At 42.7% G+C, this 15,446-nt stretch overlaps 1 pseudogene; it reads right to left on the reverse strand.

Annotated features, from left to right (window-relative positions):
• The window catches only part of LOC121577184, a 39,639-nt pseudogene extending 24,400 nt beyond the window's left edge, over positions 1 to 15,239 (reverse strand).
• Between the last annotated feature and the right edge of the window lie 207 nt (positions 15,240 to 15,446).

The following is a 15,446-nucleotide window of genomic DNA, read 5'->3' on the forward strand; positions in this document are numbered from 1 at the left end:
TTCCTCTGCGTGCACATTACAGACGACCTGAAATGGTACCTTCACACAGACAGTGTGGTGAAGAAGGCGCAACAGCGCCTCTTCAACCTCAAAAGGCTGAAGAAATTCTGATTGGCCCCTTAAGAACCTCACAAACTTCTACAGATGCACCATTGAGAGCATCCTGTTGGCCTGTATCACCGCCTGGTACGGCAAATGCACCATCCACAAATGCAGGGCTCTCCAGAGGGTGGTGCGGTCAGCCCAATGCTTCATCAGGGGCACACTGCCTGCCCTCTGGGACATCTACAGCACCCGGTGTCAAAAAAAGGCCAAAGAGATCATCAAGGACCTCAGCCACCTGAGCCACGGACTGTTCACCCCACTACCTCAAGAAGGAGGAGACAAAGCTGGGACCGAGCGACTGATGAACAGCTGTTAAACAGGCACCACTAGCCGGCTCCGCCCAGTACCTGCCCTGAATCTTAGTCACTGTTACTAGCCGGCTACCACCCAGTACTCTACCCAGCACCTTAGAGACTGTTGTTTTGCCGTATTTACAGTGCGGGAAAAAAGTAAGAGAAGGTGACAACAGTTGGTGCGATTACTCGCAAATGGAAGAAACACAAAAGAACTGTCAATCTCCCTCGGCCTGGGGCTCCATGCAAGATCTCACCTCGTGGAGTTACAATGAGTTGCAATGAGGAATCAGCCCAGAACTACACGGGAGGATCTTGTCAATGATCTCAAGGCAGCCGGGACCATAGTCAACAAGAAAACAATTGGTAACACACTACGCCGTGAAGGACTGAAATCCTGCAGCGCCCGCAAGGTCCCCCTGCTCAAGAAAGCACATATACAGGCCCGTCTGAAGTCTGCCAATGAACATCTGAATGATTCAGAGGAGAACTGGGTGAAAGTGTTGTGGTCAGATGAGACCAAAATCGAGCTCTTTGGCATCAACTCAACTCGTCGTGTTTGTAGGAGGAGGAATGCTGCCTATGACCCCAAGAACACCATCCCCACCGTCAAACATGGAGGTGGAAACATAATGCTTTGGGGGTGTTTTTCTGCTAAGGGGACAGGACAACTTCACCGCATCAAAGGGACGATGGACGGGGCCATGTACCGTCAAATCTTGGGTGATAACCTCCTTCCCTCAGCCAGGGCATTGAAAATGGGTCGTGGATGGGTATTCCAGGATGACAATGACCCAAAACACACGGCCAAGGCAACAAAGGAGTGGCTCAAGAAGAAGCACATTAAGGTCCTGTAGTGGCCTAGCCAGTCTCCAGACCTTAATCCCATAGAAAATCTGTGGAGGGAGCTGAAGGTTCGAGTTGCCAAACGTCAGCCTCGAAACCTTAATGACTTGGAGAAGATCTGCAAAGAGGAGTGAGACAAAATCCCTCCTGAGATGTGTGCAAACCTGATGGCCAACTACAAGAAACATCTGACCTCTGTGATTGCCAACAAGGGTTTTGCCACCAAGTACTAAGTCATGTTTTGCAGAGGGGTCAAATACTTATTTCCTTCATTAAAATGCAAATCAATTTATAACATTTTTGACATGCGTTTTTCTGGATTTTTGTTGTTGTTATTCTGTCTCTCACTCTTCAAATAAACCTACCATTAAAATTATAGACTGATCATGTCTTTGTCAGTGGGCAAACGTACAAAATCAGCAGGGGATCAAATACTTTTTTCCCTCACTGTACATAGTCATTGAACACTGGTCACCTTAATAATATTTACATACTGTTTTACCCACTTTATATGTATATACTGTCATCTAGTCATGGCTCATCCTATATAACAACTGCTGTACACACCCTTTATGTACAGCATCAGTCAAAAGTTTGGACACACCTACTCATTCCAGGGTTTTTGTTTATTTTTACTATTTTCTATTAATAGTGAAGACATCAAAGCTATGAAATAACATATATGGAATCACGTAATAACCAAAAAACTGTTAAAAAATTCAAAATATATTTCATATTTGAGATTCTTCAAAGTAGCCACCCTTTGCCTTGATGGCAGCTTTACACACTCTTGGCATTCTCTCAACCAGCTTCCTGAGGTAGTCACCTGGAATGCATTCAATTAACAGGTGTGCCTTCTTAAAAGTTAACTTGTGGAATTTCTTTCCTTCTTAATGCGTTTGAGCCAATCAGTTGTGTTGTGACAAGGTAGGGGTGGTATACAGAAGATAGCCCTATTTGGTAAAAGACCAAGTCAATATTATGTCAAGAACAGCTCAAATAAGCAAAGAGAAACGACAGTCCATCATTACTTTAAGACATGAAGGTCAGTCAATACGGAACATTTCAAGAACTTTGAAAGTTTCTTCAAGTGCAGTCGCAAAAACCATCAAGCGCTATGATGAAACTGGCTCTCATGAGGACCGCCACAGGAAAGGAAGACCCAGAGTTACCTCTGCTGCAGAGGATAAGTTCATTAGAGTTACCAGCCTCAGAAATTGCAGCTCAAATAAATGCTGCGCAGAGTTCAAGTAACGGACACGTCTCAACATCAACTGTTCAGAGGAGACTGTGTGAAACAGGCCTTAATGGTCGAATTGCTGCAAAGAAACCACTACTAAAGGACACCAATAAGAAGAGGAGACTTGCTTGGGTCAAGAAACACAAGCAATGGACATTAGACCTGTGGAAATCTGTCCTTTGGTCTGATGAGTCCATGTTTGAGATTTTTGTTTCCAACCGCCGTGTCATTGTGAGACGCAGAGTAGGTGAACGGATGATCTCTGCATGTGTGGTCCCATCGTGAAGCATGGAGGAGGAGGTGTGATGGTGTGGGGGTGCTTTGCTGGTAACACTGTCTGTGATCTATTTAGAATTCAAGTGGTGTGGCTTTAGAATTCAAGGCACATCACAGCATTCTGCAGCGATACGCCATCCCATCTGGTTTGTGCTTAGCAGGACTATCATTTGTTTTTCAATAGGACAATGACCCAACACACCTCCCGGTTGTGTAAGGGCTATTTGACCAAGAAGGATAGTGATGGAGTGCTGCATCAGATGACCTGGCCTCCAAAATCACCCAAACTCAACCCAATTGAGATGGTTTGGGATGAGTTGGAAAGCTATTTTTTTGTCCATTAAAAGAACATAAAATTGATCAGAAATACGGTGTAGACATTGTTAATGTTGTAAATGGCTATTGTAGCTGGAAACGGCTGATTTTTAATGGAATATCTACATTGGCATACAGAGGCCCATTATCAGCAACCATCAGTCCTGTGTTCCAATGGCACGTTGTGTTTGTTAATCCAAGTTTCTAGGCAGAGTTGTAAAGAAAAATACATATCTCAGACTGGCCAATAAAAAGAAAAGATTACGATGGGCAGTCTGAGATATGGCTTTTTCTTTGCAACTCTGCCTAGAAGGTCAGCATCCCGGAGTTGCCTCTTCACTGTTGACGTTGAGACTGGTGTTTTGCAGGTACTATTTAATTAAGCTGCCAGTTGAGGACCTGTGAGGCGTCTGTTTCTCAAACTATATACTCTAATGTATTTGTCCTCTTGCTCAGTTGTGCACCGGGGCCTCCCACTCCTCTTTCTATTCTGGTTAGAGCCAGTTTGCGCTGTTGTGTGAAGGGAGTAGTACACAGCGTTGTACGAGATCTTCAGTTTCTTGGCAATTTCTCGCATGGAATAGCCTTAATTTCTCCGAACAAGAATAGACTGACGAGTTTCAGAAGAAAGTTATTTGTTTCTGGCCATTTTGAGCCTGTAATCGAACCCACAATTGCTGATGCTCCAGATACTCAACTAGTCTCAAGAAGGCCAGTTTTATTGCTTCTTTAATCAGCCTTTTCAAATGATAAACTTGGATCAGCAAACACAACGTGCTATTGGAACACAGGACTGATGGTTGCTGATAATGGGCCTCTGTTTGCCTATGTAGATATTCCATTAAAAATCAGCTTTTTCCAGCTACAATAGCCATTTACAACATTAACAATGTCCACACTGTATTTCTGATCAAGTTGATGTTATTTTAATGGACAAAAAAATGCTTTTCTTTCAAAAACAAGGACATTTCTAAGTGACCCCAAACTTTTGAATGGTAGTGTACGTATATATCTACATATATATTTCTTAATTTCTTTCTTTTAATTTTTTTGGTTATTTGTGAATTGTTTTGCATTGCTAGGTATTATTGAATTGAATTACATTTATTTGGGTAACAGACATATACAACAAAATGTACAATGTGGACCCAGAGGATATCACTTAAAAGTATTAATTAAAACGCTTGTTTCCGAAGTGGTCCTCGATGGTAAAAACAATAACACATATAATATATAATAATATATATAATGATTAAAAGGCAAGACAAAATTACAAACATTCATTTATATTGACATCCTAGAAAGTGACACTATTCACTGAACTTTTCCCTAACCTTACCAATTAACCATATTCATTCCACATTTCGACCTTAAAAAACAATCAATTCATTACACATGACCTGCAGTAGGGGGCACAAGGGGCAGTGGAGTGGTTTCTCTTACTTAGACAACCTTTTCCAAATGAAAGCCTTTGCCTGCTTTTTAAAGCTATTTCTACTTTTTCTTTGCTTGATCTCCAAGGGGAGGCTATTCCATAGACAAATGCCTGTATAGGAAAACGTGCTCCACGCAGTACTGTTTACTTTTGCGATTTTACAAGACATAACACTAGCTCTGGTATTGTAACTGTGCTGGTTATAGACCATATCAATGTGGTTTTTCATATAACCTGAGGCACGATCATTTAAGATGTCAAACATATGATTGAGTTTAAGTTGGTCCACTGTGGACTCTAAAGGCAACAAGCCCACCTCCCAGAACTCCTGTACCCCTATGTGGGTCCTAGGGGGGACATTCAGCATATACCTGATAACATTATTTTGCATGACCTGCATTCTCTTTTTCAGCTTTTTTGATAGTCCACTATACCAAGCAGAGCAGGCATAATCAAAATGACACTGAATCAAGGTTGAGACAAGCAGTTTCTTAACTTTGATGTTAAAATATCTAGTGTTACGATATAAGATTTTCAATTTGTTCGCCATTTTAGATTTTTTTTGTTGTTGCAGCAATCAGGTCTCCAGAAAGGGATTGATCTTGGGACACACCAAGATAAGTTACACTTGTCTTGGATTCAATCTCCTTTTTCCCAAATATAGCAACAATTTGTTGTCAGTCGACCAATCTCTAACAGAATGCAATTCCTTACTCAGGGTCTCCTCTATCTAAGCCGTATTCTTCCCTGATACCAGTAAGGCTGAGTCATCAGCATAAAGCAGGAGTTTGCAATTTACTGTATCTGGCATATCATTGACGTATATAAGAAATAAGAGAGGCCCTAAAATTGATCCCTGCGGTACTCCACGGGATATTTCTTTGGCCTCAGACAGAACATCACCAACATTACATACTTACATACTGTTCTGTTGGTCAAATAAAACCTAAACCAATTCACTGCTACATCATTAAGACCCATGCATTTCAGTTTCATCAGGAGAGGCTTTCCTCACCATACTTGTATAGTTCCCCTTCCCAGTTTCCTGCTTGATGTGGTCAAAAAGGTGGATAAGGCAAGTATCAGTGGGATGAGCTGTTCTAAAGCCAGATTGGAGTTCATAAAAAAGTTTGTGCTCGAGAAGGTATCCTTCAAGTTGATTTAAAACGAATCTCTCAACAACTTTGGATAAGGTGCTGAGGATCGACATAGGCCTGTAGTTTCCTACATTTGTTTTACTGCTCTTCTTGTGGAGCGGAACCACCCTGGCTGTTTTGAAATCATTGGGGAATTTACAACTGCTATTAGAAAGGTTTACAATATGCTCGTGTCCAGCAGCCCAATGTTTTGTACTGCGTTTAAACAGCATAAATTGCAAACAAGTGAAATGTTGCTTTGAGAATTTACAGCTTCATCATATGACAAGGGTTGGATATCTCCACACTTTATGTGAACAAAGAAATCACAAATGTCGCAAAACTAGAAACACAAGCATTTCACTGCACCTGTGATAACATCTGCAAATCTGTGTACGCGGCCAATAAACTTAGATTTGATTAGATTTTATAAAAACTGTGTTAGGATAGTAAGGCATCTTTGACAGCAGCAACTGGAATGACAGATCACACCCACTCAGCCACTGAAGGAGGTTCCTCCCATTAACGCTGCACTTTAAAGGCCAGCAACACTTATTTTTCCCGCTGTAATACATCTGTGCCACGAGCTCAACTCCCCCTTGGGATAATGTAGTATAAACTTACTCAACATGGCTCAATATTTCCAAAGCCACCCACACAAGCCTTGTGTAGCGTTAGTGTACCCCAGCTAGGGAAAGGGAGCTAGGAGCTCTGAATCAGTACAGCTTTATTTACAACCCTTTAAAAACAAACTTTCAAAACCTAATTCCCTTTTGCTCATGCATTACTGTAGAGGTAATGAAAGCCTGGCCTTATGCAGAGGCTTGAATGGATGAGACAGAGGCCTGAGCGTGTGGGCGGTACAAAACAAACAGTTACCTCTAGCTGCTCTAGCCTTCCCCCGGCCAGGCTTTACGAGGGGACGCAGATTGGAGAAATATGATGGTTTGTTGTGAGCAAAATTCGGCCCTATGGATTTAGACTGTTGGAAAACCATAGTCGGACAGAAAACAAGTTTGTCTGGCGAGGGCATGTGTTTGGACAACACTGCGTGTTGATTTATCTGCTTCCTAGAATGTGTAATCGAATGTCTAATGGACTCACTGTTAATTTGTGATTTAACACATTCTTACATTTACATCATTGATGCTGGACATATGCTTTCAATTTTAGCTAGTACGAATATATTATTTTTGTTTTTTTGCCATCTTGACAAGGATTATATTCTATATCCAGTATCCACTCCACCAACGCAAAGCGACTTAACTCCAACCCTTGGCCCTCTGTTAGGGTATGTTGACAGGGTATGAGAAATCTATCTACCTTTTAAAAACAGTATTACCAGTCTTGCAATATGCCTGTATTTGAAACATGCTGAAAGACCCAATTAGCTTAATGGCAAAACGACAAGACCTATAAAACTACCTGAAACAGAAGGGAAGCAATTGCACAAGAGAAGGTATTACAGGGCGGTGCAAAGTACGAGGGAAAGTTATCCTTCACATTAATGTTACTGGATTCAGTGGAGCTTGAGGTAAATAGCACAAGAGGATCAAATGGAATGTACTTTTTAACAAATATGGGAGATTCTAATCTAGGAGGAGGATTCATATACAAACTGAAATCATCTGGATGATTTCACTGTTTGAATCATCTCATGCGCTCTATAAAAGCATACAGTCAGATAACAGACCAAAGTTTGACTCACGATCTTACAGAATGTTTAAGAAGAAGCGACAAGAGATAAACTTTAAGCACCTAAAGCAAATTCTAGCACCACTACACAATCTTTAACCATTGGACTGATATCAATATTTTTATCCATTTTGTTGAACATGTCGCCACTTCCCTTTCTTTAACTGCCATTTACCAACCCTGTCTGTTTAAAACTGTTGACTTGATTAAACATGGCACATAATTTATGAAGAACTGAAAAGGAGACATCCATTTTGTCTGTCTGTCTTTATTAAAGTTGAATGAAGTCTACAGTAACAAAAGGATATATGACCTCATGGCCTGGGGTAAAAAGAGATGAAGTCATTGTTAACCACAATGGGGCTTTTTTCTTAGTTTTAATAATCTGACTAAAATAGTTACCGTATGCTCAAGGGGTGTTCCATGCACCACTCCACTCTTCGAGCACTTTGCCTTTTGATCAGAGACTGAATTATAGCGTGCATGAGTAACCAGGTGAGGGACATCTCTGGACAATTTTCAAGTCTAATTTTTAGTCAGGTACTGAAAATTCTTTTCTAATCAAATCAAATCAAAGTTTATTGGTCGAGTACACAGATGTCCCCCCCGGGAATTAATCAAGTCTTATTGGATTGAATTTGAAAAATCATTTATAAACTGTGTGTACGTACAAAATATATCCTAAAATGTGTGTCCAAAAGTTTGCATTTATACATTTTTACTTAACGTGAGAATGTGCTCAACTCCCCGCAAACTTTAAACCATGCGTAAACACATCTGCTAGTGGTTGAAATATTGTATTGCAAGCTGGCAAGTGAGTATTTTGTGCAAATGGGGGATATGATGAAAAGCTTATTCATAAAAAACAAAAAACAAGAAAACATATTAACAAGAATGCAGCCATTTGACGTTAGTGAGAAGAGCGAAAATCAATGTATTTTTTTTTTTTTTTTACAAACATTGCAGAATAAATTCTTCACCTTTTCTGGCCGTGATAGGTTCATTTTCCCGAAGTACCCATACAACAAATTAATATGCACAACACTAATTTAATTGGATCTAGTAGCCTTGTAAATAGATAGGCTATATGTATTTGAAGTTTTACAATCCATTAGGCAGCGTGGTTTACAATAAACAGTTGAATTTAACGTTGATCTTTTACATTGAAAGTATTCAGACCCCTTGACTTTTTCCACATTCTGTTACGTTACAGCCTTATTCTAAAATTGGTTAAATTGTTTGTTTTTTCTCATCAATCTACACACAATACCGCATAATGATGAAGCAAAAACAGGTTTTTATAAATTTTTGCTAATATATAACAAATAAAAAATGGAAATATCACATTTACATAAGTATTCAGACCCTTTACTCAGTACTTTGTTGAAGCACCTTTCGCAGTGATTACAGCATCGAGTCTTCTTGGGTATGACACTACAAGCTTGGCACACCTGTATTTGGGGAGTTTCTCCCATTCTTCTCTGCAGATCCTCTCAAGCTCTGTCAGGTTGGATGGGGAGCGTTGCTGCACAACTATTTTCAGGTCTCTCCAGAGATGTTCGATCGGGTTCAAGTCCGGGCTCTGGCTGGGCCACTCAAGGACATTCAGAGACTTGTCCCGAAGCCACTCCTGTATTGTCTTGGCTGTGTGCTTAGGGTCGTTGTTCTGTTGGAAGGTGAACCTTCGCCCCAGTCTGAGGTCCTGAGCGCTCTGGAGCAGGTTTTCATCAAGGATCTTTCTGTACTTTGCTCCATTCATCTTTGCCTCGATCCTGACTAGTCTCCCAGTCCCTGCCGCTGAAAACATAGGGATGGTGCCAGGTTGCCTCTCGACTTTAGGTGCCTTTTGGCAAACTCCAAGAGGGCTGTCATGTGCCTTTTACTGAGGAGAAGCTTCCATCTGGTCACTCTACCATAAAGGTGTGATTGGTGGAGTGCTGCAGAGATGGTTGTCCTTCTGGAAGTTTCTCCCATCTCCACAGAGGAACTCCAGAGCTCTGTCAGAGTGACCATCAGGTTCTTGGTCACCTCCCTGACCAAGGCCCTTCTCACCCTGATTGCTCAGTTTGGCCGGGCGGCCAGCTCTAGGAAGAGCCTTGGTGGTTCCAAACTTCTTCCATTTAAGAATGATGGAGGCCACTGTGTTCTTGGGGACCTTCAAGGCTGCAGACATTTTTTGGTGTCCTTCCCCAGATCTGTGCCTCGACACAATCCTGTCTCAGAGCTCTACGGACAATTCCTTCGACCCCATGGCTTGGTTTTTACTCTGACATGCACTGTCAACTGTAGGACCTTATATAGACAGGTGTGTACCTTTCCAAATCATGTCCAATCAATTGAATTTACCACAGGTGGCCTCTAATCAAGTTGTAGAAACATCTCAAGGAAGATCAATGGAAACAGGATGCACCTGAGCTCAATTTTGAGTCTCATAGCAAAGTGTCTGAATCCATATGTAAATAAGGTATTTCTGTTTAAAATATTTAATACATTTGCTAATATCTCTGAAAAACAGTTTTCGCTTTGTCATTATGGGGTATAGTGTGTAGATTACATAGTTTTTATTTTTATTTAATCAATTTTAGAATAAGGCTGTAACGTAACAAAATGTGGAAAAAGTCAAGGGGTCTGAATACTTTCTGAAGGCACTGTACGCTACTATAAGTACTGTAAATGCTTTTTGTTTTGTAGCCTGACCTAGACAATGTTTCAGAATTCGCGGGCAGTCCATTATATTTAGGTTGGATGAAAAGTTGATGCAAAACATTGTTGAATTGAAACGTTTTGCTGACAGGTCCACAAAAATCTGCCATTCTTTTCTCTTTCAGAAACTAACACAGTCCAGATACAGTTTAAATTAGTGGAAAATATGAAATATTCTGCCAACACTGTAAATAGAGTGGTAGTTTATGTAAAATATTTGACAGTATGGGTACAAAAAGTGATGTAATTTCTAAACGGTTCACCTGATATTGATGAAAATACTGTCTGCACTTTAACCTCATAGTATTGTATCATTTCAAAGCCAAAGTGCTGGAATACATAGCCAAAACAGAAAATGTGTCACTGTCCCAATACTTTTGGAGCTCACTGTATCTCACATGTAAAGGACCACCTAAAGAGCAATTTTGTGAATAACTAATTTTTTACCTAAATGTCAAATAGAATCTTACAGTCACAAGGTCACAATCTATTGCTCAAGATGGATAAGTTATACGGTACCTGAGGATAAGTACACTTTTACACTATCCATAATTTGTTAATTATTATTTTATGATCCTAATGAGGAAATTATCTTTAAAAGCCTGGAGGGCTTGTTGTCTTGAGAATGAGAACCTTTGGTTTGTTATGGGGAAGATTCTGTCGTGAACTGCTCTCAAGCGTTGTGCTCATCAAGTCTTCAACTTCTCTTTCATAATAACCACCCCCAAGTATTGGGACCTGCCCTGTAGTTAACACAAAATGTGTCAACAGTAAATAAAAACAAAATGTTGCCATAGCAACCTCAAATGAGTAACAGCAATAGGTATCATATTTATGCTGCCTTTAATATGGCCAAGATCTCCATAAACTAGTGTACAAAATATCTTTTTTTTTGTACTGTTTGATTTCTAAAATGAGCACAAGCTTATTGGCCCCTTCACTCATGTTATTATCATGTCAGTCCTAATGAGCATTGTTATTAACAGTGAGCTACACTTTAGTACATGGAAAATGTAGACCTAAGTTATCAATCATACAAGTCACTAGTCCAGTAGAGTTCCTGAATCAAGCAGTGGGTTATTAACTCCTTGGTGAAGTGCTTTTTAACTAGAATACAATACATTTTCTTGAAGAAGAAGTCAAGTGAGAGGTGAAAACTAATGCGTTTGGGAGAGAGCTCTGCCAGACAGAACCCTGGTGGCCCGGTCTGTGAGGCTCAGAGCGGGTGGCCTTTCCCTTCCCCCCCTGGGCCTGCATGTTAAAACTGTCCAGAGTCTCCCTCTCCCTGCCTTCCCTTCAGCCTTCAGCATATCTCTCTGTCGGCCAAATGCTGCCTGCCTCACATGTCCCAGGGCAGGCTGGCGGCTGCATCCCAAATGGCACCCTATTCCCTATATCGTGCACTACCTTTGACCAGGGCCCATAGGGCTTTATTCAAAAGTAGTGCACTATATAGGGAATACAGTGCCATTTGGGATGCAACCTGGGAGGCTGGAAGGACAAGGCCACTCAGCTCAACAGAGCCTGTATGTGCATTGAAAGTCGTCCATTTAAAATAACCTATGGATAAATAAATACAGAGCTCTAAGTTCACTGTACAGTAATTGGTCAGGAAGCCCATTGGAGGCAAAGCTCATTTACAGTAAATGGATCAGCGTGGAGCTGCTGAAGTGCACTTGGCTCCATACGCGCATTATAACGATTGGACATTTCAAGTGAAGTCCTGGAGGTTTTTTTATATTGCGATGTCTCGCAGACACTGTTTACTTTTTTGTTTGTAAAAAGTCAACACTGTTTGAGTGTGTGAGTACAGGTTTAGTCAAATATAGTGTTTCACAAATAAAAATATTACAGAAAGTGGTAAGAATTATGTAATTTTTGATCATATGATCGGTTCTATTATGTTAGTTTTAGTGGGCAGTGAGGTCAGGTTTGAAATTGAGCTTTTCTAGGTAACAATTAATACCTTACTGTAATTGTTTTAAAATAAAAGGGTAAAAAATAAACAAAAATAGCAATTTCTCAAGCAAGAATTTTGCTAGGACTGTCTGGGAGTGGTCTGAGCGTGGAGGGGAAAACTGAAAACTAGCTGTTATTGGAAGAGAGGTTTGAAACGCTCATTCTTATTGGTCTATTAACTAACTTACCACATTGTGATGTCACCAGGCAGGCCAAAACTCCAGCCCACCAAAACAGGCTGACATTTCAGTTGGCCTTTTCAAACAGCTCTTACACTAAAAGGGCATTATCATAATTTTCACAATTTCACAGTATTATTCCAACCTAATAGTGTGGAAATATATATAAAACACAGGAAAATCACGTTTTTGACTGCACTAGGCCTTTAAACTGTTGAAGTAGTGAACAAACAAGAAGCCTAACAACAGAAGACATATTATCCTCATCTGAAATACAGTGAAGAAATCAACCGAAAGTATCAGCTTAGATGATTGTGGATATGCTTGCTCAAAGACTCAAAGGTCTTTGATAGAGCGGTTTACCCTGACGACCACACACACACACAAACACACAGTCAAACACTGTGGTTAGGCCTGCCGAGTGCCGACCTTGTTGACCAACTGGCTTAGCGTGTGGTTACATGCTGTACGCAAAGCAGTCATTACCGTATTGAATCTGCTCTTCACATAAGAAAACAAACAGGCTCAATCCGTCATTAATGTGTCAAGCTAGACATGTGTGTGTGTGGTCATTGGGGTAAACCTCTCTATCAGAATGACCTTTGAGTTTTAAATCCTCAGTAAAACATCAGGAAGGACCTGTGAATTTACTTGAGCCTCTTTTTCTTTCGTTAACAAAGGGTCTCCCCTTCCAAAAACAAATTGTAGTGCAGTATAACTGCAGTATGCTTCAAATACTGTGTCCAAAATAATACTGCAGTAATGTTGCAGCCTAACTGCAGTTAGAGTGCAGTATAACTGCAGTTCAACTGCAGTACGCTGCAGTTATTCTGCAATTACTGTGTCCAAAATACCACAGTCGACTGCAGTTACTACACTTTTACTGCAGTTTCAAAACTACAATCTTTTTTTGTAAGGGTCAAGAGTGACTCAGAAGTCACTACTTGATCTATCAGAAACATCTATATCCGAGGGCATAACATATTTGTTAGCCATATGTGTAACAGTACTAGTGGTTTAATAATATACTGTAAATGTACAGCAGTAGCAGTGGTGGCAGCGGGTGGTTCCAAAGGCAACCAACGCCATGGCAACACCACAAGCCACAGAACATAAAACACACACACCCACAACCACCTCCTCAACCACCCCCCCACCCTTGTTCCTCAGACTTTACAGCAGAACTATCTATACTTGGGCACGGGGATGGAGAGAGGGTCTAACTGTGTCTGACTCTGAGCTGTGCTGTGTGTTGGTTGGCAGCGTGGCTGAAGTTTATGGTAATGTTTTGGGTGATAGGTCGGTCGGGTGCAGTGGGGTGGCGGGCCAGGGCAGCCATTGGTGGTGGCAGTGTGGTGACTGTGTGTGGCTTCAGGCTGTGTCCAGCTGGCCAGTGTCCGTTCTTCTGAGGTCAGGGAAGTGAGAGGAGGCAGGCAGCAGGCAGTTAGACCTTGGGCTGCATGTGGTCAGGGTGGGGGGCGAGAGCGGGCGAGACTGAGGACTGAGCCCCCCTCAACTGTAGACCAGAGCACAGGGCCACTGCAGAGAGGGCACACCCACACACACACACATGCACAGATTGCACAAACAAATGCGCACACACATACACAATATGCACACACACACAGGCATACACCCCTGATGCTGTCCCCCCACAGACAACATCTGCCAAGAAAGAGAAATGCTACAGTGACCACCTCATGAGGCTCAGACTCTGGATTTATCACACAGGCACGCACACATAAATGCAAACTGTTTTAAAAGAGGAGCGTGGTTGTCCGTAGGATGTTGAAGAGCGGGTGCTCTTGGTGTAGGGGCATGGTTGTCCGTAGGATGATGAAGAGTGGGTGCTCTTGGTGGAGGGGTGTGGTTGTCTGAAGTGCTGGAAGAGCAGGCTGCTCTTGATGTTGGAGTGGCATAGTGATTCAGGTCGTAGAGGAGTGGTTGTGGAGGAGTGACGGGATCAGTTGGGGATCGGGAGTCCTGTTCGAGGTAGCTGGCTTGTGCAGTGCAGACCCCAAAAAGTCAGGACTCTCGGATGATAATTCAGGAACAGAGGGTAATGTGGGCTTGGAGGAGATCTTGTGGGTTGGATCGGATGTAGCAGTGGTAAGCCTGGGAGGACCAGCGGCCTACGATTTAAACTGTGTGGTCAGGCAGCCCTTGGTGAGAAGCAGAGGAGGTGGCACCGATCCGGAAGGAGTGTCCGGAGAAGGGATCGTCAGAAAAGCCGGATTTGGAGAGGATGTGGAGGAGATGGAGATTGTGATGATCTGTGATGAAGAGGGGGTCGTGAGGGGCTGGGTCGAAGGCTAGGTCGAAGACTGGTGGGGGCTCGGTCGAAGGCTGATGATGCTGGGGGCCGGGTGGCAGGCTGAGGAGGCTGGTGTCGAACGCCAACGAGGCTGTGTCAAAGGCTGGGTCGAAGGCTGATGAGGCCGGGTTGAAGGCTGGGATGGAAACTGATGAGGCTGGGTCAAAGGCTGTGGAGTCTGGTTCCTGGATGGTCTGCTGGTGGAATGCAGGTGAGCTTGGAGATTGTCAGGATGGTGAAGCGGTTGTTGTGTTGGATGAGGCCTGGCAGTGGCAAGGGAGTAGGCTGTAGATGGAGTTGCGGCGGCGGTATGGTTCAGGTCTCCGGGGCCAACCGACTTGGATTGTGCCTGTGAAGGAAGGAGGGAGGGGGATGGGAAATAGGGAGGTTAGGGGCAGAGAGCGCATCCATCCCCAAGCCAGAGCTGGGATTAGGCGGGGGATGGAACAAGAACGGGCATTGCTGGGCCAGCAGAGGGAGCTGTGTGCTTGGCATCAGCAGGAGCAGGCACGGCCGGGCCAACAGGGGGAGCCGTGGAGGCTGTCGGATGCCAGGTCGTAATCTGTGGAGACTGGGTGAGAATCCAGGTCCGGGGCTGTTTTGGGTCTAGTTGGTGGTAGTGGAATATACGGAGGCGGCAGGGGATGTCATCATGGTTGACCTCGGGAGCGTGGCGTCGTCAGGTGGTGGGCAACATTGGGGAGGTGGATGTGGTTGTAGCCCCAGGGAGGAGTGACAGCCATAGTCAACCAACCGGAGAGAGGCAGAAGTAGTTCAGTGGAAGATAAGTGGCACGAGGGAGAGCGCAAGTAACAAGAGAGAAATGAATCATGGCAGGATAATGATGGCATTTCTAGTGTGTGATAGCCAGTCTGAGTCAAAGTAGTATTGTGGCCAATAAAAGGTTGAAATTAGCATGATGCAACAATCTGATGTGATCTGATACTAAG

This window comes from Coregonus clupeaformis, chromosome 11, assembly GCF_020615455.1.
Source record: "Coregonus clupeaformis isolate EN_2021a chromosome 11, ASM2061545v1, whole genome shotgun sequence".
Taxonomy (NCBI): Eukaryota; Metazoa; Chordata; class Actinopteri; order Salmoniformes; family Salmonidae; genus Coregonus; species Coregonus clupeaformis.